Genomic DNA, 25,495 nt, shown 5'->3' with positions numbered 1-25,495 from the left:
ACTTTCAGTTTTTTATTTTGATTCCATCAAGAAGGCATTCAGATGTGTCACACATTTGCCATAAATTCTGAATGTTAGCACTCTAGTTGCTCATTAGATCACTGTAGTAAAGCTACTGCTCACCAGGGAAGTCTGCTGCTGGTATTGAAAGTGCATGTTCCAGTCTCCATGTCAGAAGTTTTTAATGAAATAGAAGAGGATTTGAGAAGTCACTCAAAATGTGCCCTAATTTTTCTTTGTGCAGCACTAATCATACTTTCTATGGCAGAATGAACCCCCTCATTTTGTTCCTTTTTAAATTAAATGTTTTAAGAGTTACCACTTTATTCCAATCAAGATGGCTTCAGGTGTGCAATAGGTTTGTCATAAGTAGGACTGTAACGCTCTAGTTGTTCTTTAGAACACTCTGGGAATCTGCAGTAGAACACAAAGGAATCAACTGACAGTCTCTGCCCTTGTTGGATGTACATGTTTTACTGAGAATGTCAGACTTCATTCTCACATGACTGAGAAAGATAATGTGAATTTACAGAAAATATGCTCTCAGTTTAGCTTATAGATCACCTTCCAAACCTCTGTGGGATAAGCATGAGAAAATAGTTTTCTCTCAAACATGATTCATGATATCACAGCAGAAGGTTTTTTCACGTTTTAAAATCACCTTGGAACACACCACAATTTCTAAAATGAGTATGGTACCATCAACAAATGATTTATAATGTAACTAAAGTCTTAAAACCTTCTATTAACTGCAATGCATTTTAATGAGGTGCTATCACGTATATTGGTCCCAAGATGGCTGCCAACACTTCTTGGACAGCCAATCAGATCTCACGATGAGATGTGTGGTTAGGTTCCGCCCAGATATATCTATCTTTTTAACTCTAATTTTCTCAGAAACTGCTGAACGGATTTACACCATTTAAACAAAAGGCATGAGTCTGAACTGAGGACTACCTCTTTGCCAAATTTAGTGTAAATCCGTTCAGCAGTTCGGGCTGTAGCTGCATCAACAGGTCATATGGGAAAATGCATGGGGAAAACACGTTTTGGGACCCCCCTTTTTTCTCGGCCACCGCTTGAGGAATCACTGTGAAATTTTCAGGATGGGAGCGGACCGGAGCTGGCCAAAAGTTTGGAAAATTTCGCTTAGATTCATCAATCGGCGCCAACGTTATTCAAAATAGAATGTTGTGGATTTCCTATAGAAAATAGGTCCTAACTATAACTGCCTACTGGCGACTGCCAGTAGGTAATATATTTTTAAAACTACAAACTTGTAAACTAAATAATAATTCTCAAAAATAAAATGCCTGAGTATTAAAACACATCCAGTTTCCCAAGCCTCCTTATCCCTGGGGATCAGTTCCATGCAATTTTAATTTAAAAAATGGATATATAATAATTTATGAAAATAAAAACAACTACAAATAAAATATTAAAATACTCCCCCACCCAAAACCCCTGTTTCCCATGCATCCCATTCCAGAGGAGAGGTGCAAAAGCCTTTTTTATAAATATATTTGTTAAATCTTCTATTGGTAAAACTAAATTTCAATTAATTCTCAAGTATTAAAATTAATATCTGAGTATTATTACACTCCCCTACCCAAAACCCCAGTTTCTCAAACATCCCATCTCAGGGAATAAGTGCAAAGCATGTTTAATATAATCTTTATCAAATATTATATTATATATATATATATATATATATATATATATATATATATATATATATATATTACCTACTGGCGGTTGCCAGTAGGTAGTTATAGTTAGGACCGTGTTTCCATAGGAAATCTCAAAATTCTATTTTGAATAACTTTGGCGCCGGTTGACGAATCCTCGCGAAATTTTCAAAACTAATGGGGCGCTCTGCTCAGCTCCTACCCTGAAAGTTTCGGGGGGATTCGTCAAGCGGGGGCCGAGAAAAAAGGGGGGTCCCAAAACGCGTTTTCCTCATGCATTTTTCCATAGGGACTTTAGTCGCAGCTACAACCCGAACGGCTGAACAGAATTATGTGAAATTTGCCAGAGAGGTAGCCATAAGGTCCATGAAGTGCCTTTTGCAAGTTTGGTGTAAATCTGTTCAGTATTTCCTGAGAAATTAGCATTTAAATCAATATATATATCTGTACGCGCGTACCGTGCGCGCACTGAGCAAGTCCTGTGCGCGCAGCTTGCCGTGCGCGAGCGCACTTCTGATTGGTTGTTAGATGTCAGTAAACATTCGAATCGGTGGAAATCAGGAAGCGGCGGCTGCCATTTTGTCTCTCGCATAAAGAGGGGGTGATAAACAAAGGGGGAGAACTTGAAAAGGGGGCAGAGTGGGGAGATATTGACCCACTAGGCATTGTAAGGGGGTCACAGTAGGACCTTGTAGGGCAAAAAAAAGATTTATATTTTGAAAAAAAATATCGCCGAGTGCGCGCACCCAGCGCGCACCCGAAAAAAAAACTTTAAAAAAAAATATAAAAAAATCGCATTTAAGTGTTTAGATATAAGGTGGCTCTAAAAAGAGCCCTTGTGTTTATTGTGTGTTTTTTGGTACCTACAAGTAAGTACCGATGCAGAGTCTAAAGTTCAAGAGGAAGACTCTGTTGCCTTCATCAGTGAAGTGTACACCATCTACTCTATAAATGTCTTGCATGTTGTAACACAAGTTGTTGTGGTATATAGAACCCATACCATAGTCTCTGAGGAAAGCAGAAATAGATTTGTTGACGTGCTTCCTTGCTTTGTCAATCTGCGGACAAAATTGGTTGGACCAGTTCCACTTTTGCCTTTGGCATATGTTAGAATATACGAAGGCAGTTTGTGGAAAAAGCGACATCAATTGCACAAAGGTGTCCTTAATAAGCATTTCCAGACCTACCCCAGTTAAAGTGCCTAGGTCATTACCACCACAGTGCACAATAATAAGGTTAGGCTGTGGGAGATGTAGAAAGGTTTTCACCAAAGGCATTAATTGGTGCCACTTTAACCCTCCCTGACCAATCCATTTAATGTCTACATTTGGCAAAGCAAGGTCTCTCACCATACCTCTTTTTTCTGCAAATTGTTCACTCCAGAAGACATAGCTGTGACCTACAATCCACACTGTGAACATCTTCAAAGGAGATCTGGATGCACTCAGGAGGTGTCTTTCAGTAGAAAGGCAAAAAGAAATGAAAGACAGTTGAAAAATGGGGGCACACATACTTTTTTTTATAAAAAGAACTCATTGGCTGTTTCAAACCATTCTACACTAAAAACTAGGCTGTATGTTTAAATTTTAAAAAGCATGTTTTGTATTGGTTCAGAAAAATGTGTGAGCAAAGAACATTAGTTTGGATTTGCTGTTTGGTTTGAAAAGTCAAGCACTCTTGCTCTTTGGAAATGAAACATTGTCTGCTGAACTTCTGACCTCTCTGCTCACACCTGTGTTCCATGACCTGTTGCTATGGTAGCAGGCAGAAGTCAAGTTGGGGGAAGGGTACATTTGGAAAGGGGTTGAAGTTTTCAACCAATAGAAATGTGTGATTTCATTTGAAAAAAAGTGGGAAGCACTGAGATTGGAAATTAACATGTATATGTGTGAAAAAAGAGAGGGAAACATTGCCATTTACTGGTTCTGCAGAGAGGAGAGAGGTGTAGAGCTCTGATATTCTGACTCTGATAGTCTGCTGTTTGAGTGGCACATTTCTTAAACAACTAACTAATTTTAAAGGTGAGTTATGAGTTTGAGAGGGAAAGTATGTGGTGATTTTTGAGATAAATATTAGAATTGTGAATCTTCTTCAAAAGTTATGTTTTACATTTTGAGGTTTGGGAGATATTTAACTGTCTTGAACTTGTAAGATATTAAGGACTATGTTTTCACCATAAGTTAATGTGTACTGGTAACAATGAGGAATACTGTTTTGTGCCTACCATCAAACCATGAGTCTGTGTGCAGAGAAGAATTATTGACAGAGGTTTAATTTGTGTTGCTGTTGAAAAGTAAGACTTGCAGTTGAAAGAAAAGGGCAGCTTGTTTTTAATTGTGATGGTTAGGATTTAGCAGAAATCAGAGGAAAATGGCAGCACATTTGAAAAAAGCATTAGTTCTGTAAGAATTGATGACCCAGGAAAGGGTCAGCCTGTGTTTTGTGCCTACCAACACTGCAGGAGTCTGTGTGCATATAGGAATTGTTGTCTGAGATTTAATTTGTGAAGTTGTTGTTCTGTAAGGATTGCAGACCCAGGAAAGGGGCAGCCTGTGCTTTGTGCCTACCAACACAGCATGAGTCTGTGTGCATATAGGAATTGTGGCCACAGATGTATTTTGTGTTGCAGTTATTTTGTAAAACATGCACTTGCAGGAAAGGGACAGCTTGTTTTCTTCAAATGTGTAGGTTAGCACTCAGCAGAAATCACTTAATCGCAAATTGGAGGTAAAAGCTAAAAAATTTGAAACCAACAGGGTAGATTTCCCTTTCAAAATAGCAAAGGCACATGTAGATGCCATATGTTCAAAACTGAAAATAACCCTTAGCACACATGCACTGTTACATATATCTCTGCAGTCTTCATGCAGTTCTGGAAGTCTCTTTGCTCATCTGTCTTGCACCAGACAATACACAGTCTTCAGAAACACACTCTTGGCACACACGAAGCAGCTTCTCCAACACTCTCATGTGTAGTACTCAGCTCTGTGTGCTGTTTCAGATAGCAATGTGTAGTGCAAACACATTCAACGTCACCAAGGCCTCATTTAAATTGATCTAGTCTAATCACTCACCCTGTAACACATGGTCATGGTCTTAAGGAGCTGTTAGGACATGTGCTGTTTTCTGCTTCTGTAAATGATAAGGGAAATGTGTCAGGCAGTAACAGTAATTTGGTACTATTCAGGGACACTCTTTTGTTCCAAAAAACATAGCATGAGTCTGTGTGCGCACAGGAATTGTGGGCAGAAATTTAATTTGTGAAGATGTTGTTCAGTAAGAAATGCAGTCTCAGGAAAGGGGCAGCCTGTGTTATGTGTCTAAAATGATGGCATGACTCTGTGTGCACACAGGAATTGTGGGCAGAGATTTAATTTATGAATTTGTTGTTCAGTAAGAACTGCAGTCCCAGGTAAGGGGCAGCCTGTGTTATGTGCCTAAAATGATGGCATGAGTCTGTGTGCGCACAGGAATTGTGGGCAGAGATTTAATTTGTGAAGATGTTGTTCAGTAAGAAATGCAGTCCCAGGAAAGGGGCAGCCTGTTGTGTTTACACAAAATATCCCTTAGCACACATGCACTGTTACATACATCCCTGCAGTCTTCATGCAGTTCTGGAAGTCTCTTTGCTCATCTGTCTTGCACCAGACAATACACAGTCTTCAGAAACACACTCTTGGCACACACGCAGCAGCTTCTCCAACACTCTCATGTGTAGTACTCAGCTCTGTGTGCTGTTTCAGATAGCACTGTGTAATGCAAACACATTCAACGTCACCAAGGCCTCATTTAAATTGATCTAGTCTAATCACTCACCCTGTAACACATGGTCATGGTCTTAAGGAGCTGTTAGGACATGTGCTGTTTTCTGCTTCTGTAAATGATAAGGGAAATGTGTCAGGCTGTAACAGTAATTTGGTACTATTCAGGGACACTGTTTTGTTCCAAAAAACATACCATGAGTCTGTGTGTGCACAGGAATTGTGGGCAGAGATTTAATTTGTGAAGATGTTGTTCAGTAAGAAATGCAGTCCCAGGAAAGGGTCAGCCTGTTGTGTTTACACAAATTATCCCTTAGCACACATGCACTGTTACATACATCCCTGCAGTCTTCATGCAGTTCTGGAAGTCTCTTTGCTCATCTGTCTTGCACCAGACAATACACAGTCTAAAGAAACACACTCTTGGCACACACGCAGCAGCTTCTGCAACACTCTCATGTGTAGTACTCAGCTCTGTGTGCTGTTTCAGATAGCACTGTGTAATGCAAACACATTCAACGTCACCAAGGCCTCATTTAAATTGATCTAGTCTAATCACTCACCCTGTAACACATGGTCATGGTCTTAAGGAGCTGTTAGGACATGTGCTGTTTTCTGCTTCCGTAAATGATAAGGGAAATGTGTCAGGCTGTAACAGTAATTTGGTACTATTCAGGGACACTGTTTTGTTCCAAAAAACATAGCATGAGTCTGTGTGCGCACAGGAATTGTGGGCAGAGATTTAATTTGTGAAGATGTTGTTCAGTAAGAAATGCAGTCCCAGGAAAGGGTCAGCCTGTTGTGTTTACACAAATTATCCCTTAGCACACATGCACTGTTACGTACATCCCTGCAGTATTCATGCAGTTCTGGAAATCTCCTTGCTCATGTCTCTTGCAGCTGACAATACATAGTCTGCAGAAACACACTCTTGGGACACACGCAGCAGCTTCTCCAACACTCCCATGCGTACTACTCAGGTCTGTGTGTAATGCAAACACATTCAACGTCACCAAGGCCTCATTTTCTTTGCTCTACTCTAAACACTCACCCAGGTTGCAGATGCTTATGGTATGAAGTAGCTGTTAGGAAATGTGCTCTTTTCTGCCTCTGTGATCTACAAGGAAAATGTGTAAGGCTGTAACAGCAATTATCACTTGATCTACCAGAGTAGTAAATGTGCTTTGAATTTGCAAATCAAATTCTGTTTTCTGGTTAGAAGCACACCATGAGGCTGTGTGCGCACAGGAATTGTGGCCACAGATATAATTTGTGTTGCAGTTGTTCTGTAAAACATGCACTTGCAGGAAAGGGGCAGCTTGTTTTTTTTCAACTGTGGTGGTTAGCACTGTGCACAAATTAGTAAATCACAAATGAGAGGCAAATGGAAAAACATTTGAAATTAATGAAAAGTAAAAAAAAATATTTTAATGAATTATAATTACAAATTGCAGGTATTGCTGAGCAACAGTGAAAAAAAAATGCCTTTAAGGACAAGAAAGAGGAAAGAAAAGCAACAACAAGTATATCTGGACAAAACTGGGAAAAAGAAAATAGGAGGAGAAGCTGGTAATGGCAAAAAGAAAAAGTCTACTGGTAAGCAGAGCAGAGATTTCTTAAAAAAGATTTTCCAAAAACAAAAAAATGGCAAAAATAACTGTAAAACAAACAGTGTTTTATGTACAAAGCAACAACACAGTCAACAGCAAAAAAAAAAAGCTAATGTACAATCAGAAGTGTGTCAAACTGATTTAACACGAAAATTAGATTTTAAAAACATTCGTCGAAAAATGTTTCAGAGAAGAGTGATGTTAAATTTGCTAAAGGATGTGAAAAAATATAAGAAAAAAACAAAATGTATTAAGAAAATTTTTTTTATAGAAAATATTGTAAGTAAGGCTTTGGAAATAAAAAGAAAACATTTTATTCTAATTTTGAATAGGATACGTAGATTAGATAAATTACTGAATGCAATGAAGTCACAAAGCAAAAGGAAAAGAGAAGTGAAAAAAAGTAACTTTTGTAAAGTGTTCTTGGGAGAATGGAAACACAGTTCAAGTACTGAACCATTTTTTAATGAAGAGAGTTATCTTCAAAGTATTAGTTTGTTGCATGCAGTTGACACCAATGGTAGAGCATATGAAGTTAAGGATGGTTGTGTGATGGAAAAAGAGAAAATGGTCCCAAGAAATGAGGAAGAAGTAATGGCTGCTGAGGCTATGGGGAGACGTCCAAAAGCCCCAGTGTACACTTGGAACTGTAGTAGTATTTGTACTGTGCGTCAGGAATCTATTGATAAATTACGTGACTTTCTAAGAGAATATAGTAAAAAGAGTGTAAAACAGAAGATGTAGGTGCTTCAAACACTAGATCCATGCAGAGTGAGAGAGAATACTGGTTTGCAGGGACATTCTCTGGCTTGTCTATCTAGAAAAGTGTGTAAAAGTGTTTTCATCATTTTAGGATGCTGGCTGTTCATCATACTGAAATGAGAAAGTTTGTGAGAACATTGTATTTTGCTAAAAGTCCAGCAGTAAAGTTAAATGAGTTAAATAATGCTCTGTTCCGTGGATCTGTATCAGATGTAGTGAAGGTTACTGATGAGATTCAGTTTTGTTACTTTGGTCCAGAACAAGAAAGTGCAGAAAAGGACACAGTAAATGAGGAAAATGAGGAACAGAATGTAGAACTCATTATTACTAAAAATTTTGAGGATGAAATGACAAAATTTACTATCACCTCTAATGAAAGACCAAATATTACTTGTATTTGTTGCCGCAGAAGTCATTATAAAATTCAAACAAGGAATGTTGATCTGTATAAAAAAAGTGAAAATGAAGATAATTATAAGTGGAAGGATTTTGCAACATATATATTTCTTGAAAATTGTTTTGAATTGGGTGAAGATCAGCGTATTTGTAAATACTGTTATAACAAGTTAGAAGAAAATAGAATGCCGACCAGAGCTGTACATAATAATTTAGAATTGGATGCTATTCCTGCCGAACTTTCTGAATTAAATACATATGAGTCTATACTCATTCAATGTGTTCATCCGTTCCAGACCATAGTACGTATGGAGCCCAAAACTGGTAAATTACCTCCTTCTGATTTACTGAGAGGTTTAAAAGGAAGAGTGGTGTATTTGCCCTTGGATTTGAAAAAAAATATGGAAACTATTGATGCAGATACTTTGGAAACTGAACCATTAGTAATTCTGGTTAATGGTGTACCTACAAAGAATAAGAAGATTTGGCAGGAGCTGGTGGATGTACGAAAAGTACAAAGAGCAAATTTGTATTTGAAAAAAAATAATAAATGGTATGAATCAATTTATATAGATGAAGAAGAAGAAGATTTACAAGAAGACACAGAAACACCAACTGGTCAAATTGAAAAAGTGGACAAGTCAAAGGAAGAAGAAATTTATTAACATTTTAGCATACATCCTCTTCATTCAAAAGAAGTTATGGGGGACACTATTGATCTGTTTCAGATGAAGAAAGCAAAAGGAACTCCCGTGAGTGTATGGGAGAAGAGCTTGGAAGCTCGATGTTTTCCTCAGCTGTTTCCTACAGGAAAAGGTGGACGATACGATGAACGCCCAGAACAGATTCCTGCTTCTGAGTATCGGACTACAAGATTATATGCAGAAGATCCAAGATTTCATCAAAGTATTCCTTATTTTTTCCATCTTTTATTTGAAAGCGACTTGTCTGCATTATCTTATGCAGTAAATCACATTTTAAAAAGTGGAGTACATTTACAAAATGTGTCTGCTAAGGATTTTATGGAGAAAGTGCAGCACCGAGATGATCATTTGGAAACACAACTGATCAATCTGATGGCTTGTCAGTGTGGGACAAATGAATATTGGTACCGACGCCATGGTGAATTAAAATGCATGTTACGGAATTTAGGAACTCCTACATGGTTTCTAACCCTAAGCTGTGCCGAGTACGCTTGGGATGATTTACTGGATTTTCTACGAGAGGCAAATTCAAACATTAAAAAGATTGAATACAAGACAGCAGGAGAACTGTGCTCATTGGATCCAGTTAATGTTTGCAGATATTTCAATCATAGATTTGAGGCTATGATGTCCTTCAACTGCAATAAAAAAATCCACCTCTTGGAGAAGTAGTGGATTTCTTTTGGACAAAAGAGTACCAGGCAAGAGGTGCTCCTCATATTCATATGCTGTTGTGGATCAAGGATGCCCCAAAGTTTGGAACAGATACTGATGAAGCAGTGTTATCTTTCATTGAAGAATATGCAACATGTGCTATACCTAAAAGCACAGAAGAGAAAAAGTTAAAAGAACAAGTTTTACGTTTCCAAAGTCATCGGTGTAGAAAATACTGTCGACGGAAGTACAAGACCAAAGATACATTCTACACAAAGTGTCGATTTGGATTTCCTAGACCTGTTCTTTCAAAAGGAAGAGTCAACAGTTTTATGTCAGCTGTGCGACATACTATAACCAGAAAATCTCCCAAAAATACCTACAACCTAAAAAGAAAAGAATAGTCAAAATTTATAAATGACTTCAACCCAGTCATTTTATCCATGTGGAATGCTAACATGGATATTCAGTATGTGGCAGACAATTCTATTGCTGTTGCTCGGTATGTGACATCTTACATCACTAAATCTGAGAAAACAGAATTGAAGGAAATGTGGGAAGAGATTTCTCACGAGAAGACTGTCAGTAAGAAGCTGTACACTTTCAGTTTAAAGATGTTATCGCATCGAGAAATTGGATCCTACGAATGCTCAGATAGGTGATCATCTGCAAGTCTTTACTCCAAATCCAGAAGAATAATTTGGGTAAGCTTAGGCCTTGCAGGAATGAGAAATCGGGTACTGAAATCTGTTGGAGAAATTGAATATTTGGCCGAGAATGACCCAGAAAGTACAGATATTTTGAAATCAAACATGTTGGACACATATTACCCAAAGAGAAGTCATCATCTTGAGAACATGTGTCTCTATGAAGTGCTGCAGAACTACATTTTTTCACGGAAAGCCACAGAAGACATCAACAATGGAAAATATAAAGTCATTGGTGAGGAAGGATGTTTGGTGAAGCAAACAAAAGGAAGTTTGATAAATCACAGGAAGCTCAGTTGCGAAACTACTGACAAAAAGGAATTTTACTACTTGGCTCTTTTACAGCTGTTTAAACCATGGCGTTCAGAGGACGAACTACTGAGAGAATTTCAGAGCTATGAAGATTCCTTTAATGCTAGCAAAGACAGCATAGAATGCAGTACTTTCACAACTTATGTCCAAATGTTAAATGAAGAAAATGAACAGGAAGCAAAAATTGCAGCTGAAGTAGCTAGAGACAGTTCTCAAGACAGCCAAAGTTCGGGAACACTTAGTCAAGATCCCCTAGGACAACCAATCATAGAAAATGAAGCTGCAGTAGCCATGACTGAAGTAGAAACGGCTATGAATCAAGCACAGGAAGATTCAATCGACTTACTAAATCTGGAACAACAACTGAATGAAGAACAAAAAGAAATTTATGAAGAAGTCACCAAAAAAATTGATCATGGATTACTACATGAAAAGAAAGAGTGCTCATGCACATCATTTGAACCAATCAGGATGTATGTGAGTGGACAAGCTGGAACTGGTAAAAGTTTCTTAATAAAAGTCATCAGAAGCTACCTACAGCAAAAAACAGCTTCAAATTTGTCTTGTGTGTTAACTGCTCCAACTGGGTTAGCAGCCTATAACATAAAAGGAATTACCTTACATCGCTTGCTAATGTTACCAGTGGAGCATGAGAACAAAATAGAATACCACAAGCTAACTGGAGAAGCATGCCTCGAAGTTTCAAGAGTGTTGAAGAAGATGCAAGTTCTCATTATTGATGAGGTGAGCATGGTTTCAAATTTAATGCTTGCCTTTGTGCATTTAAGAATGCAACAAATTCTTAAGAGAGACTATGACGTGTTATTTGGAGGTAAACACGTCATAGTTTTTGGAGATCTTTTACAGCTCACTCCAGTTAAAGGAAAACCAGTGTTTAATACTGTGACACATGAAGACACGAAGAAGTCATTAGGAAGCATTGGTAATGCGAATATTTGGTTGTTCTTTGAGTACAAAGAACTCACTACCAATATGAGACAAGCAAACGACGAAGATTATGCAAATATTCTGAAAGATATCAGAATTGGACTACTCACAGAAGTTGGCAAAAAAGCATTACAGAGTCGGTTGCTACATAATTTATTTCCAAATGAAGAAATAGTTGCAGAGAAAATATACCAGAACATTGCAGAAAAAAATACTGTAATCTGCTTAATGCCAACACTACGTGAGTGCTCAATATTCAATGAGGAACTTTTGAAATTGGAAAAGGAAGAGATTAAGAAAATGGAAGCAGAGGACAAAATTCAGCATGAAAGAATAACTTTTACATTAACAGGCAAACTGAAAAGTAAATTGGATTCACTAGAGAAGAACATTTCCAAAACAGCTGGATTAGAAAAAAATCTATATGTTTGCATGAATTGTCGAGTGATTTTAAGGAGAAATTTGGAAGTAAAAAAAGGTTTAGTGAATGGAGCTATGGGAAGAGTTGTGGGTTTTATTAATTATCAGAAAAAAGAAGGAATTGAATGTTTAAAAATAAAATTTGATCAGATAGAAGAAGTTAAAGACATTTGTCGTTGTTCAGTTCGTTTCATGCTTGTGAAAGACTTATATGTGCGTAGGAAGCAATTTCCGTTTTTTCTAGCATATGCTGTAACTATTCACAAGTCTCAAGGATTGACAGTAGATAGTGCTTTTGTAAACATTGGTTCTACTGTGTTCAAAGAAGGTATGGCATATGTTGCTTTGTCACGAGTGAAAACATTATCTGGTTTATTTATGATAGACTTTGATGACTCAAAAGTTAGTGCTGATACAAACTGTGTAAAGGAGTATAATAGATTAAGAAGAACCTATGCTCCTCATTTAGGTCAGTATCCTGTGATTGAAAAACATGTTGTTTGTCGGAAAAGGAGATTTGAGAATATCTGTAATGTGGATGAACAGAACAAAAAAAAAAGGACAGTGATGTGATAGCAAGGAAAAAGAAAAAGAACAGTGTTGAAGAGGTTGTTGGTTGCCATTTTGAAAATAGCTCTGGTGTCAACTGCTATGCAAATGTAGTGCTGAATGTTGTATTTTATCTTGAAAAGTTGCTAGAACAGATAATAGTAAATCATGGAAAAAGATTGTGTTCTCTGCTGAGTCTCCTTTTTGAGAAGCTGAGTACTGATAAAACTGAAATAGAAAGTGCTTCTGATGTTAGAAATCTTTTAGATGTATGTTGTGGTTCTACACAGTTTAAAGAAAATGTCCAGCAAGATGCACAGGAATTCTTAATATATATTTTGAGTGTACTAGAAGATGAAGGAGTAGAAGTAGAAAACTTATTTGGGGGCATATCAACAACAACCGGCGATAATTATCGCTCAGCGCTCTTAGCGTGAGGATAATTATCGCCGGCTAGCGTGAATTTTTATCGCTGAGATAGCGTGCTATTAGCAACGCTTATCTCAATAGCGATAAAAATCTACACGCTAACAGGCTAACGTGAGATTATCGCTGGAAACCCAGCGATAATCACACGTTACCTTGTTGATAGGGACAGGCAAACTTAGCCATGATATCCTCCTTCCATAGGATATCATGGCTAAGTCTGAAAATTAGCAGACGTAAAAAAGCAGCGTTAACCGTGGTTAGCGCTGCTTTTTTTGTCTCTAACAGGGTTAGCGACATTCTTGATAATAGGAGAAATGTCGCTTAGCGACATTTCTCCTATTATTTTACTCTGGAACGCCCCCTTTGCATCTCATTAGAGATGCAAGGGGAAGCGTAGAGTAAAAGGGTGCTAACATGCAAATTTGCGTGTTAGCACCCTGTTGTTGATAGGGCGCTAGTTTTATCTCTTCTTTTTTGGCTTTTAAAGCCAAAAAAGCAGAGATAAAGCCCTTGTTGATATGCCCCTTAGTGTCTCTTACAAATGGGAACATTGCTGTGAAAACTGTATGAACACATGTAGTAGTAATGTTGATTCAGAAAGGTTCATATTTTTACCATTACCACAAAGTAAATCAGTGACTTTTAGTAAATTAGTTAAAGATGCCAATCACAACATGGAATGTTCTGAATGTAAATCAGACATGTTTTCCACATTATTTTTACAGAAATATGGTCAGTATGTAATTTTAATGATGCAACGTTGTAGAGCTGATGGTTCAAAATTGGAAACTTTAATAAAGAAGTTTACAGGACAGCAATGATCAATTTCTGGAAAAACTTTTGTTACAGTTGCAATAATTTTTCATGAAGGACCTACTGTAACTTCTGGGCATTACACAGTTTATCTTAAATGTGAAAAAAGCTGGACACTGTGTAATGATTCCCAATTGATTTTCAAGCAACGTTTGCCTTATGATTTACCCAATTCTTATTTAATTTTTCTGAAACCTAAAACTAAAAACTGCATCTGAACAAAGCATTTTTTGTATTTTTAAAGGATTATAATTGAAGATATCACTTAAAAAGGATTTTAAAATTACTATTTGGCCTAAAGGAAAAGTAATAAAAACAATTGTGGACTCCTTTGACAGAAATTATTTTGGCATGTGTGCTTTTGCGACAAGGTTTAAAGACGGTTTGTCTAGAAAATTTTTATTCATCTAGAGAAGTACTTGTAATATATATGTAATATTTCTAACAAGGTATATTTTAGTGAGGAAAGTTTTAGGGCTTTTTTTAAGCAATCTTTCAGATTGTTTTTTTTTTTGCCCGCTGTTAAATGATGAATACAATTGTTTTCACTATTTTAAGTGAAAAATAAAAAAATTCTGAAAACAGCAAAAAAAGGGCAAAAAATTGCTTTGTAAAATATGTAAAAACATGTAATCCTTTTTGTAATGTATGATTGAATATTAATACTTTTTTTCTTTTTTTGCAGAACTGGAAAGAAAAAAAAAAAAATTCTGTTCCCTTGCAAAATACTTTTAAATGTTTTTTTCTAAATTTTTTTATTTTTTTTAAAAATAAGTGAAAAATATTAGTATTACTCAATCCTCCCTTTTCATGCTTCCATTTCTTCACCTCTTTTTGTACATTAAATTTAAAAAAAAAAAAAAAAAAATTTTAAAAACCTTGGGTGCGCGCAGGGTGCGCGCACCCCAAAAAATAATAACCAAAAAATTCCCCCCCAAAAATTTTTGGGGTTAAGTTTATAAGTGGCTCTTAAAAGAGCCCTTGAGTTAATGGAGGGAAACAGGAAGAGAAAAACTAAAAAAAAGAAAAAACATCTATGGCCTACTGCACTCATGGGCATCAAATTTTCTCTGAATGAGATCAAGACTGGTCTCACACACAGAAATAAGTTTACCGCAATCAGTGCAGCGTGTGGACAACCTCGCAAAACAAGGTGGTCCAAAACGAGGTGTGGAAGAAGGCAAAGGCACCACTGCAAAAGAAGTTTTTGGCTGAGCTGCCGAAGATGTGCTCGGCTAAGCTGCTGCAGACGTCGTCGGTTGAGCAGGTGGAGGGTTTGCTCCAGAAGCTCGACGAAAAGTCACTGGATGCATTTTGTCAACATGCCTCAACATAGTGTGAATGCCAAAAGAATACTTCTTGTTAGGATTCCCACGTGACAAGACTTTTTGACAAAGTACACATGTAACTTTAGGTGCATTTACCTTTTTTTGTCCCTCTGGAAAAGTGAAAAACTGCCAAATAAAGCTGTCTTTCTGCTTCCTGTTCCTCTGCCTCTCAAGAGTGTCCTGGTCACTGTCTGAAGATGGTTGCTGTTCAGCCATTGTCTCTCAACAACAGAATAGCTCCTTCTCCAAAGGAATCAGAACTAATAATGAGGGGAGTAGGTGTGGTTTGGGAAGAATCTGGAACTGAAAGTACTTCAAACCAATCAAAAGTGATGATTCTTGATCACATGACTTGCCATGAGGGGATTGGGTGTGGTGTTGAAACAATCAGAAACTGAAAGTAATGATAACCAATAAGAAGTGTTGTTTTATTATGCATATACCCGAGGTGCGCGCACTGCGCAAGCTCCGAGCGCGCACCTCGTGATTACGTATGCGCGAACGCGTAGGTGCGCATGTGCATACGTCATATGCGCATACGTAGCGCGCATACGTTGAACACGCGTATACGCGACCGTTATTGCGCGTAATTTAAGCGTATGCGGAAGTAAACCGCGTGGAGCGCGTAGGACGCACGCACGCATGCGTACGTACGTACGCATACGTACTGGGTGCGCGCTCCCAGCGCGCACTATGACGTATATATGCGTACGTAAATAACGTACGACGGTATTCATAAAAAACTTACGAAATTGTACTAGGAGCGTGCTCAGAGCGCGCACCCCAAGAATTCATATATAAAAAAAAAAAGTGGAGAAAAATTAATTGCAAAAATTAAAAAAACTGTTCAACTTTATCCTAATTGAAATTTTTAAAAAAAAGCAAAAACAAATAAAAAGATACAGATGATATATAAATGAATACATAGGAATATTTTTTTTATTATAAAAAATATTTTTTTAATTAAATAATTCAAAAATTAGCATTTAAAAAACCGTACAAATTCACTGAAAAAACCAAAGGTTTCACACACGTTATAGTTAGGAATTAGCATTTAAAAAACCTTGCAAATTCACTGAAAAAACCATAGGTTTCACACATGTTATAGTTAGCTGGACATTTCACCAATGCAATTCCCCCGTTATAGTTAGTTCAGCTAACTATAACTCGCGCCCCCGCAATGCACTGCTGATGACGTCACATATTACATCACTCATGACATGGTCAGTGACATCACTCATGACATCACTGATGACATCTCAAATGACATCACTGATGATATCATCCTTGTGATAGAGTGGCAGACCTCCTCTCACCCTAATATAACCTTTGATACAAACATTCAAAAATAGAGACTAAAATTTTCCAAAAAATGGACATACCAGTACCAGTTACAACAACCTCTTCAGTAATTCTAAGATCCACATACACATCCACTCATTCACCAACAGTCCTGTACAGTCACTCATACATGTACTCACTCATCATATGTACTCATACACCTATACATCCTGTTACACAATGCCACACATCCACAGAGTTACTGACACACATAGTCACTCATGAAAATAAAGAAACAAACATACATTTACTTGCATATACAGTTATACACACACCACCACACTTACTTATACAGGAACTTACACATACTTAATCTTTTAAACAATCACTTATAGAAACACATACTTATTCATACAGGAACTCTTTCAATCTCTCACTCTCACATATACTCAGTTATATACACCAATAGTCACATATACTAGTTTAAAACAAATGTAGTTACTCATGGAGACACTATTGAGACAGTCATTCACTCACTAACACACCCATGCACACACTCATCCACCCATACAGTCCTGCAGACATGCTGTCTTCAACACATACAAAGTCACTCATTCATGCACCTATGCAGTACGTAATACCCCCCACCGAACCATACACACACTCACACTGATACTAAAAAAAACAACTAATAACCTATATAAACACCCATGTAGCTACTCACCAACCCATGCAGCCACTTATACACAAAGTGAGAGACTGATACAGATATTTACATATTTAAACATTACTCACTAAGCCATGTATTCACTAAGATACACTTAATCAGTCAGTTATACAATAAATTTTTCAAAAACAAATCATCCGTTTAGACACTTATATACCCATTTATTCTTCCATCGACCTTGAGATATACATATATAAAACATATTTAATTTTCAGAAAAACACACATTCACTGGATGATGTCATCAGTGATGCCATTTGAGATGTCATCAGTAATGTCATGAGTGATGTCACTGACCATGTCATGAGTGATGTAATATGTGACGTCATCAGCAGTGCATTGCGGGGGCGCGAGTTATAGTTAGCTGAACTAACTATAACGGGGGAATTTCATTGGTTTTTCACGAGTGAAATGTCCAGCTAACTATAACATGTGTGAAACCTATGGTTTTTTCAGTGAATATATATATATATATACATATATATATTATCTACTGGCGGTCGCCAGTAGATAGTTATAGTTAGGACCGAGTTTCCATAGGAAATCTGAAAATTCTATTTTGAATAACTTTGGCGCCGGTTGACGAATCCTCGCGAAATTTTCAAAACTAATGGGGCGCTCCGTTCAGCTCCTACCCTGAACGGGGTCTTGGGGTGATTCGTCAAGCGGGGGCCGAGAAAAAAGGGGCGTCCCAAAACGCGTTTTCCCCATGCATTTTTCCATAGGACCTTTAGTCGAAGGTACAGCCCGAACGGCTGAACAGAATTACTTGAAATTTGGCAGAGAGGTAGTCCTCAGGTCAGGGAAGTGCCTTTTGCAGGTCTGGTGTCAATCTGTTCAGTAGTTCCTGAGAAAATAGCATTTAAAAGCATATACGTATCTATAAGCGCTTCGTGGAAAATGTGTATATATTTATATATGTATACATATATATATATATATATATATATATATATATAATTCTTTTTAAATAATAACTAATCAACATTTTTTTAAATACTCAAGGTTTTATTTTTTAACTTGAGTATTAATACACTAGCCCACCCTAAACCAATCCCTTTTAATTTATTTTCATATATAGAGATTTTTAGACTTGTAAACTAACTATTAATTAATTCTTAAAAATAAAATGTAATACCTGAGTATTAAAAAACACCCAGTTTCCCAAGCATCCTTATCCCTGGGGATCTGTTCCATGTACTTTTAATGAAACAAATTGATATATAATAATTTTATGAAAATAAAAACAACTACAAATAAAATATTAAAATACTCTCCCACCCAAAACCCCTTTTTCCAACAAAAGTTAATAACCAAATATAACAAATAATAATAACTTACCTTCATAACTCACCTTACAGTGCGTTGTAATGGCATGCGTTGTGTTGGCATGCATTGTAATGACATGTGTTGTAATGTCACTTGCATTGTGAAAGATACGTTATAAAGGCATTGCGATGTAATACCTGCGTTGTAATGGACGTTTCCCAGGGCAGGGATCGACCCACTTGACACCAGGGAGGGGGAGCAGCCCCTTGGACAAGGGCATTTGCACCCCCCTTTATTTTGACCATATTCAGTCTTTCTGCCCACCCTGGGTGGCAGATGGGAGCAGTAGCCCCCTATCTGCCCCCGGGGGGAAAGCACACTAAACACCTGGGATTATTTTTAATGCTTAGGGGTGGGAGCTGCCCAAAATGGGAATTATAATGCCCCCACCCATCCCCAAAAATTGCTACAATCTGTCTGCCTGCCTTGGGTGCAGATCGGGCCAATAGCCCCCAATCAGCACCCTAGGGGGGCAGAAAGCGCACTAGGCACCAGGGATCAATGTTTTTTAATTAAAAAAAGGGTTAGGGGCTGCCTACATTGGGCATTCCAATGTACCCCTCTTCCCAGTCCCTAAAAATAACAGTCTTTCTGCCCCTCCTGGGGGCAAATGGAGGTTATTACCCCAGATCTGCCCACCAGGGGTAGCAGAAAGCCCACTAGGGACCAGGAATTGTTTTTTTGAATGCGTAGAGGTGGGGCTGACCAAAATGGGCATGCCAATACCCCCATCCCCAAACATAAAGAGACAGTCTTTCTGTCCCAAGAGGGGGTTATTCCCACTAGGGGCAGACAGCCCACTAGACACCATGGTTATTTTTTATTATAAAAGAGGGGTGGGTGCTGCCCAGAAAGAGCATGCCAATGCCCCACCCCCCTAACAAATGTGCACAGTCTCTCTGCCCCCCATGAAAATCCAAGGATATGTGGCTTGTGTGGATGCTTTAATGTTTGTTTACCTGAAATCCCCTGTAAACTTTAATTTTAGCTGAAAAATCAACTTTTCCCCACATTTTCATGTTGGATCACCGAGCCAGCGCAAATTTCCTTCCACTCAGTGTTCCCCTAGCTCTCACAAGTAAAATTATACCTCACTTGTATGGTGGGCCAAGGGCTTGTGACTGGGAAGGGCCAAAAATGTAGAGATTGAGGGGATAGCAAAATGAGATCTAAGCACTGTAGTTTTTTTTTTCATATACGAGTCTGCATTGGACACCCAAACAAGTAAGTATCATTTATATCAGGAGTCAAGGGGAATCCTGAGTGGCAGAAACTGTGTGCCAGCAATGTGATCCCAGCCTGAAATGTAAGGAAAATTAAAAATAAATTAGCTAAATTTAAGGGTTCACAGGAGATTCTGGGCACCAAAACTTTGGGGGTTGCATGCAAACCACACCTCCATGGACTTCCCTGGGTGTCTCATTTTCAGAAATGTGTGGGTTTGGTAGGTTTCCCTTAATGGCCACCGAGCCAGTGTCCAAAAACACATGTACCCCCCCTTGCAAAGTCAGATCATTTTGGGATAGATAATTTTGATTTCTCTACAATACGTTTTGGGTCCTTCCCTGTCACAGGTACATGGCCAACCAAGCAAGTGAGGTAGCATTTTTATTGTGCGATTTGGGGGAATGTGGATGGTAGAAAATTTGTGTCTGCCCTGTTATCCCATGACTTTCCCAGTCAGAAATTCGAGGAAATTTGTTTTTTAGCTAAATTTGAGATTTGCAGGGGATTCTATGGTAGGAAAATGTATCGAGATCCGGACAGGCCACACCTCCTTGGGCTTAGACGGGTGTCTAGTTTTTAGATATGTCTGGATTTGGTAGGTTTTCCTAGATGAACGACGAGAATGGGACCAAAAACGCAGGTGCCCCCCTTACAAAGCAGGTTGTGATAATTCTGATGTCTCCACAAAGCATTTTGAGCCCTTCCCTGTCATGGGTACTTGGCCCACCTACTTAAGTAAGGCAGCATTTTTATCGGGAGACCTGGGGGAATGCAGAGTGCTAGGAAATTTGTGTCAATCTGGTGATCCTACAGCTTTTCCACACAGGAATGTGAGAAAAATGTGTTTTTCCTTAGCTAAATTGGAGGTTTGCAGGGGATTATGTGTAGGAAAACATAGGGACATCCACGCAAGCCACACCTCTCTTTACTCCCACGGGTGCCTCGTTTTCAGTAATGTCTGAGTTTGGTATGATTCCCTAGATGCCTACCAAGCCCGGGACCAAAAACGCAGGTGAATCCCTTGCAAAACCACTTTTTTGGTGATTGATCATTTCCATCACAGAAATGTTAAGAAATGTTTTTTTTAATAAAGTTTGAGGCTTGCAAGGGATTCTGGGTAACAGAACCTGGTGGAGCCGGACAAGTTACCCCATTCTATATTTCCCTGGGTGTCCAGTTTTCAAAAATGTACAGGCTTGCTAGGTTTCACTAGGTGCCGGCTAAGCTAGGGACCCAAATCAACAGCTAGGCACATGCAAATAAAAGGGTCAGTTTTCACTGGAAAAATATGATGTGTTCACGTTGCCTTTTGTGCCATTTCCTGTCGCGGCCACCAGACCTACCCACACAAGTGAGGTACCATTTTTATCTGGGGACTCAGGAGTATTGCTGACTGGGAGGAAGTTTGTGGCTACCCACACATTTCCGAACATTCCATCAGAGAAATGTGAGGAAAATGTGTTTATTTATAGCAAAATTTGAGGTTTCCAAGGGATTCTGGGTAACAGAACCTGGTGAGAGCCACACAAGTCTGCACATCATGGATTCCTCTGGGTCTCCAGCTTTCAAAAATGTACAGTTTTGCTTGGATTCCCTAGGCACTGTCTGAGCAACGGTCCCAAATCCCAGCTAGACACATTGCGGTAAAAAGGGTCAGTTTTGACTGGAAAAATGTGATGTGTCCATGCTGTATTTTGGGCTGTTTTCTGTAGCGGACACTAGGCCTAGGAGACGTAGGGGAATACAGAATAGTAGAGAAAGTGTTATTACCAATTGACTTTCTATGCATTTCTGCCTTCCAAATGTAAGACAATGTATAAAAAAAAAGTAATTTTGAAAAATGCACTATAATTCACATGCTATTATAGATACCCATTTCTCCCAGAAAAACAAAATTTAACTGTATTTTGGATAATTTCTCGGTCCTCTCCAGGGGAATCCACAAACCCTGGGTACCTTTAGAATCCTCAGAATGTTGGAAGAAAATTACACAAATTTGGTATGGATACTTTGGGGCCTATTATGATCGCGGGCGGATCGCCCGCCAGAACTCCCCGCCCAATGGCCATTTACCCCCTTCACATTAGCATGGCGGGGGCTACAGCGGCTGACGGATAGAACATCTGCCGCTTTTCTGCTTGCAGGCAATGGTCACGACTGCCTGCCGGGCAGAAAAGGCCCACAATATGGTGGCGGTGCCTTGCAGGCACCACCATCCATATTAGGATGGGTGCGTGGAGCATGCCTTCCCATGGCGGAGACTCCGCCATGGAAAGGCATGCAGAGAATGCCATTGGGGGCCCGTTGCGGGCCGATGGGGGTGGATGCCTGCACTTGGGGGGTACCCATGGTACCCCCCTTCATTGGCATGCACGGGGTGCCAGGCACTGCGCAGTGCCTGTCACGTTATGAATGCCAATGCACAACATGCATATTGTGCATTGAGGTGGGTGCTGATGACAGCACCGCCCACCGCAATGCATGGTATGCAGGATGCGACCACCAGGGTGGCGGATGCATCCTAATTGGCATAGCGGGACGGCCGCACCTCTGGCGGTCGGTCCCGTTTACCATTACGGTGGCCACCGTAATGGGCCATCGTATGTGGGCAAAACGCTACAGGGGCTTAAGCGTCAACTACCCCAAATAGCCAAAATGATTATTGAGGGCTGGGCTCCTTTAGGACATAGTGGTAGCTTTATGCTTATTTTTGAGGAGTATTGTGCTGGCTTAGTATTTCAGACCTGGCAATGCAGCAGCTGTCAACAAGCACTTGCAACCCAGGAATACAGAGAGATAGGTGGTATCTGTGTCAAAGAAAGAGGTACACTTACAGGAGGGACTTGTAGTTTGGGGCACAGTGCATTGGGACACTTGCAGGAGGTTAAGTGAATGAGACAGTTGTGGGGCTTCTGTGAAATGTGGAAGTAAAAGTAGGAGACAAGTAAGAAAATCTATCTGTATAATTTACAGCAAGAATTCCCTCAGCTGCCTAATGAATAAACACACATTGTCATACTATTCACCCAGAAAAGTGAGTTTCAGGCATAGATGTTCATTGTTCCCATGTTATGTGTGGACCTTTCAGCCACACTGACATTTTGTCACCCGCATCTTTGGAATGGTAGTAGTCATTTTTTATCATGCTAAGCAGTGTTTTAAGTGAGCAAGGTCATGTCTCTACAGACAGTGCTGTCTCATAAAAAAAATCTGAAAGCTCACAAAAACTTATAAGCTGAGTCACCAGCTTGTAAGTTTTACCTGACTAAAATGATTGTGGAGGGGGCATGGGGAAGAAAGGAGTAGGGTCAGTAAGAGGTGGACAAAGACCATTAGTAGAGGGAGATAGACCATCAGGGGGCTAGGAGGACCAGAGCCACAAGGGCCAAAACAAGAAGAACCAGGCCTTGGAAAGCTTAATCCATGAGACCCAGGTTTACCAATGCCAGAGAGGGCCAGGAACACATAGAGTGACAGGACAAGGAAAAACACGACTAGGGGTACCCAGACAAGGATGAGAAGGATCAGGACACCCCGAGAATGTGAAACAGGGAGATCAGGACCCAGTGAACAATGGCCCAAAAGAACCGAAGGCCCAGTGGCAGTAAGAACAGAAGGTCCTGGACTAATAAAAGGAGGAGGGCTAGAAGGTCCTCAGTGCACTGACCAGGAACATACGAACAATGACGACCAGTGTCAGGAGTAGTGGACCCAGGTATACAGACAAAGGAGGATCAGAACACCCATGCAAAGGAGGACCAGAGGTAGAAGGACCACAGAGATCAGATATGGGAGGACCAAGGAGCCAGAAGCAAATGTATCAGGACCCAGAAAACCATGACTGAAAAGTTAGATGGCTAACAGAATGTGGATAGCTTAGAACAGAAGGACAAGGAGGAATATAAAGGAGCAGGAAGTCGAGGCCAAGTGGTATAATGATCAGAAGGTCCATGAAGATCAAACAGAGAGGGATCCTAAAACAAGGTGGCAAGGACATGTAACACGATGCCGGAAACATGGGGACTAGAAAGACCAGAGCCACAGGGATGAGGAAAACCAGATTCAAGAGGCCTATTACTAGAGGACCATTATAGAGAGAACCAGGGTCAAAGGTGGAACAGGCAAACCAAGAGACTAGGGGGAATAGTAGGACTAGGATTGGGCAGGAGGACCGGGGACTAGGAGTGTTAGGGAAACCAAGGCCAGTGGGAGCAACAAGAAAGATCCGATTCATGAGGACCAGAAAAAGGATTACCAGAATTAAGACCAGGACTGCATGGACCAGGGAGACCAGTAACACAGGATTAGGAACACGCCAACAAGAAGACTAGATAAACTAGGGAGCAGGACCAGGAGGACTAATGGTTGCACATTAGGGTGATGAGGATGAAAGGTCCAGGACCCAGAACCTTTAATAAAGGGGACCCAGGAACCAAATTACTAGGGGCAGAAATAGATAGGAATGACAAGCAGATAGACAAGGGAGTATGGGGTCTGGAGCTTTTAAGGCTAGCATGAAATGGAGATTAAAAAACATTAGATCTAAGATAGGACTAGGTTATCTGTGGTGGGCCAGGACAGGTTATTGCAGAAAAATTAGAACACGGAGCAGGAGGACAAGGGACAGGTGGATGAAGATAAAATGTGTAGGAACTAGGGTCATTAGTTGTGTGGTCTGCACAAGTAATAGGTTCAATATTGTCCTTATTGGGAACCAAGTACCCCAAGGGTAGAGTTGTGGCGCCGCGGCCAGGGTGACTCACTCCGGAATCTGAGGATCATGGTTTGATCCCCTGTGCCGGCGGCAGATTAGCCCAGCACCATGTGACTCTGGGCAATAGTTTTCTTAATCTTCCCGACAGCCCCCAGCGCCTAGAGACCCTTACAGGTGATTGTTTGCGCTTTTCAATTGTGGATTATTACAAATGTGGATAATATTGCAGCGCTTGACTCTGTCAGGGTGGTGAGGCTGAACAGTCAAAGGCTTACTCAGGGGAGGTGGTGTGGGCTAGTAATCACCATTTACTGACATGCAATAATATCACTGAATAAATGATTGCCCAATCAGTACTTATTCTTTAGAAAAAGGAGAAGTACATCTCTTATACACATAATACTAAACACTATGCAATAATTTACAAATATGTACAATGGCACATGGAAAATACCATTGATGACACTGCACATTCACCTTTAAACCCCTAAAGGGATCATACAACATATTGAGCAAGTCTATTACCTTAATCAAGGTTTAAGAGCAGCACACCATAAACTGGAGAGCGCTTCAAGACATGTATCTTCTTAACTACTTCTTAACTATTTTCTTGCCACAATAGCTATAACCATAGACACAATCCCTAGAGGGCTTAGCACTCCAACTGTAGAGCAAAAGCTCCAGCCTTGGGAGTACTTAAAAATAATATGTAAATAATCGTGGGATAATAGATACATTGACCATGCAAACATAGGGCTAGTACTTTAAAAACATTGTTTTGGAGGGTGTTGCTGCACTCCTGCAGCCCCTCATACCACCTGCAATTTATCAGTGGTGCCCCTGACATGTTGGGGGTCACCACGAGGAGAGAAAACATGAAAAACTAGGATTATGGGTTGATCCTGCTGAAGCAGGTATTATTATAGTAGCAGCTCTTCCTCTGTGTATGGAAAGCCACAGAGCTTGTTTTTTCTTTGCTTGGCATGCTGCCTTGCAGCACCCACCTCTTTGTTTTTCTTTTTGGGGGCTGCCCAGTCCCACTTGGGCACCCCACATGCTCCCAACTTTGCTGGCTACTCAGGGAGCCCACACCTGGCTACTCCGCCAGCTCCCATGTGGCCCACACCTCCTTGTGTG

The sequence above is a fragment of the Triturus cristatus genome, chromosome 6 (assembly GCF_964204655.1).
Source record: "Triturus cristatus chromosome 6, aTriCri1.1, whole genome shotgun sequence".
Taxonomy (NCBI): Eukaryota; Metazoa; Chordata; class Amphibia; order Caudata; family Salamandridae; genus Triturus; species Triturus cristatus.
Note: the sequence above shows the minus strand (reverse complement) of the source record.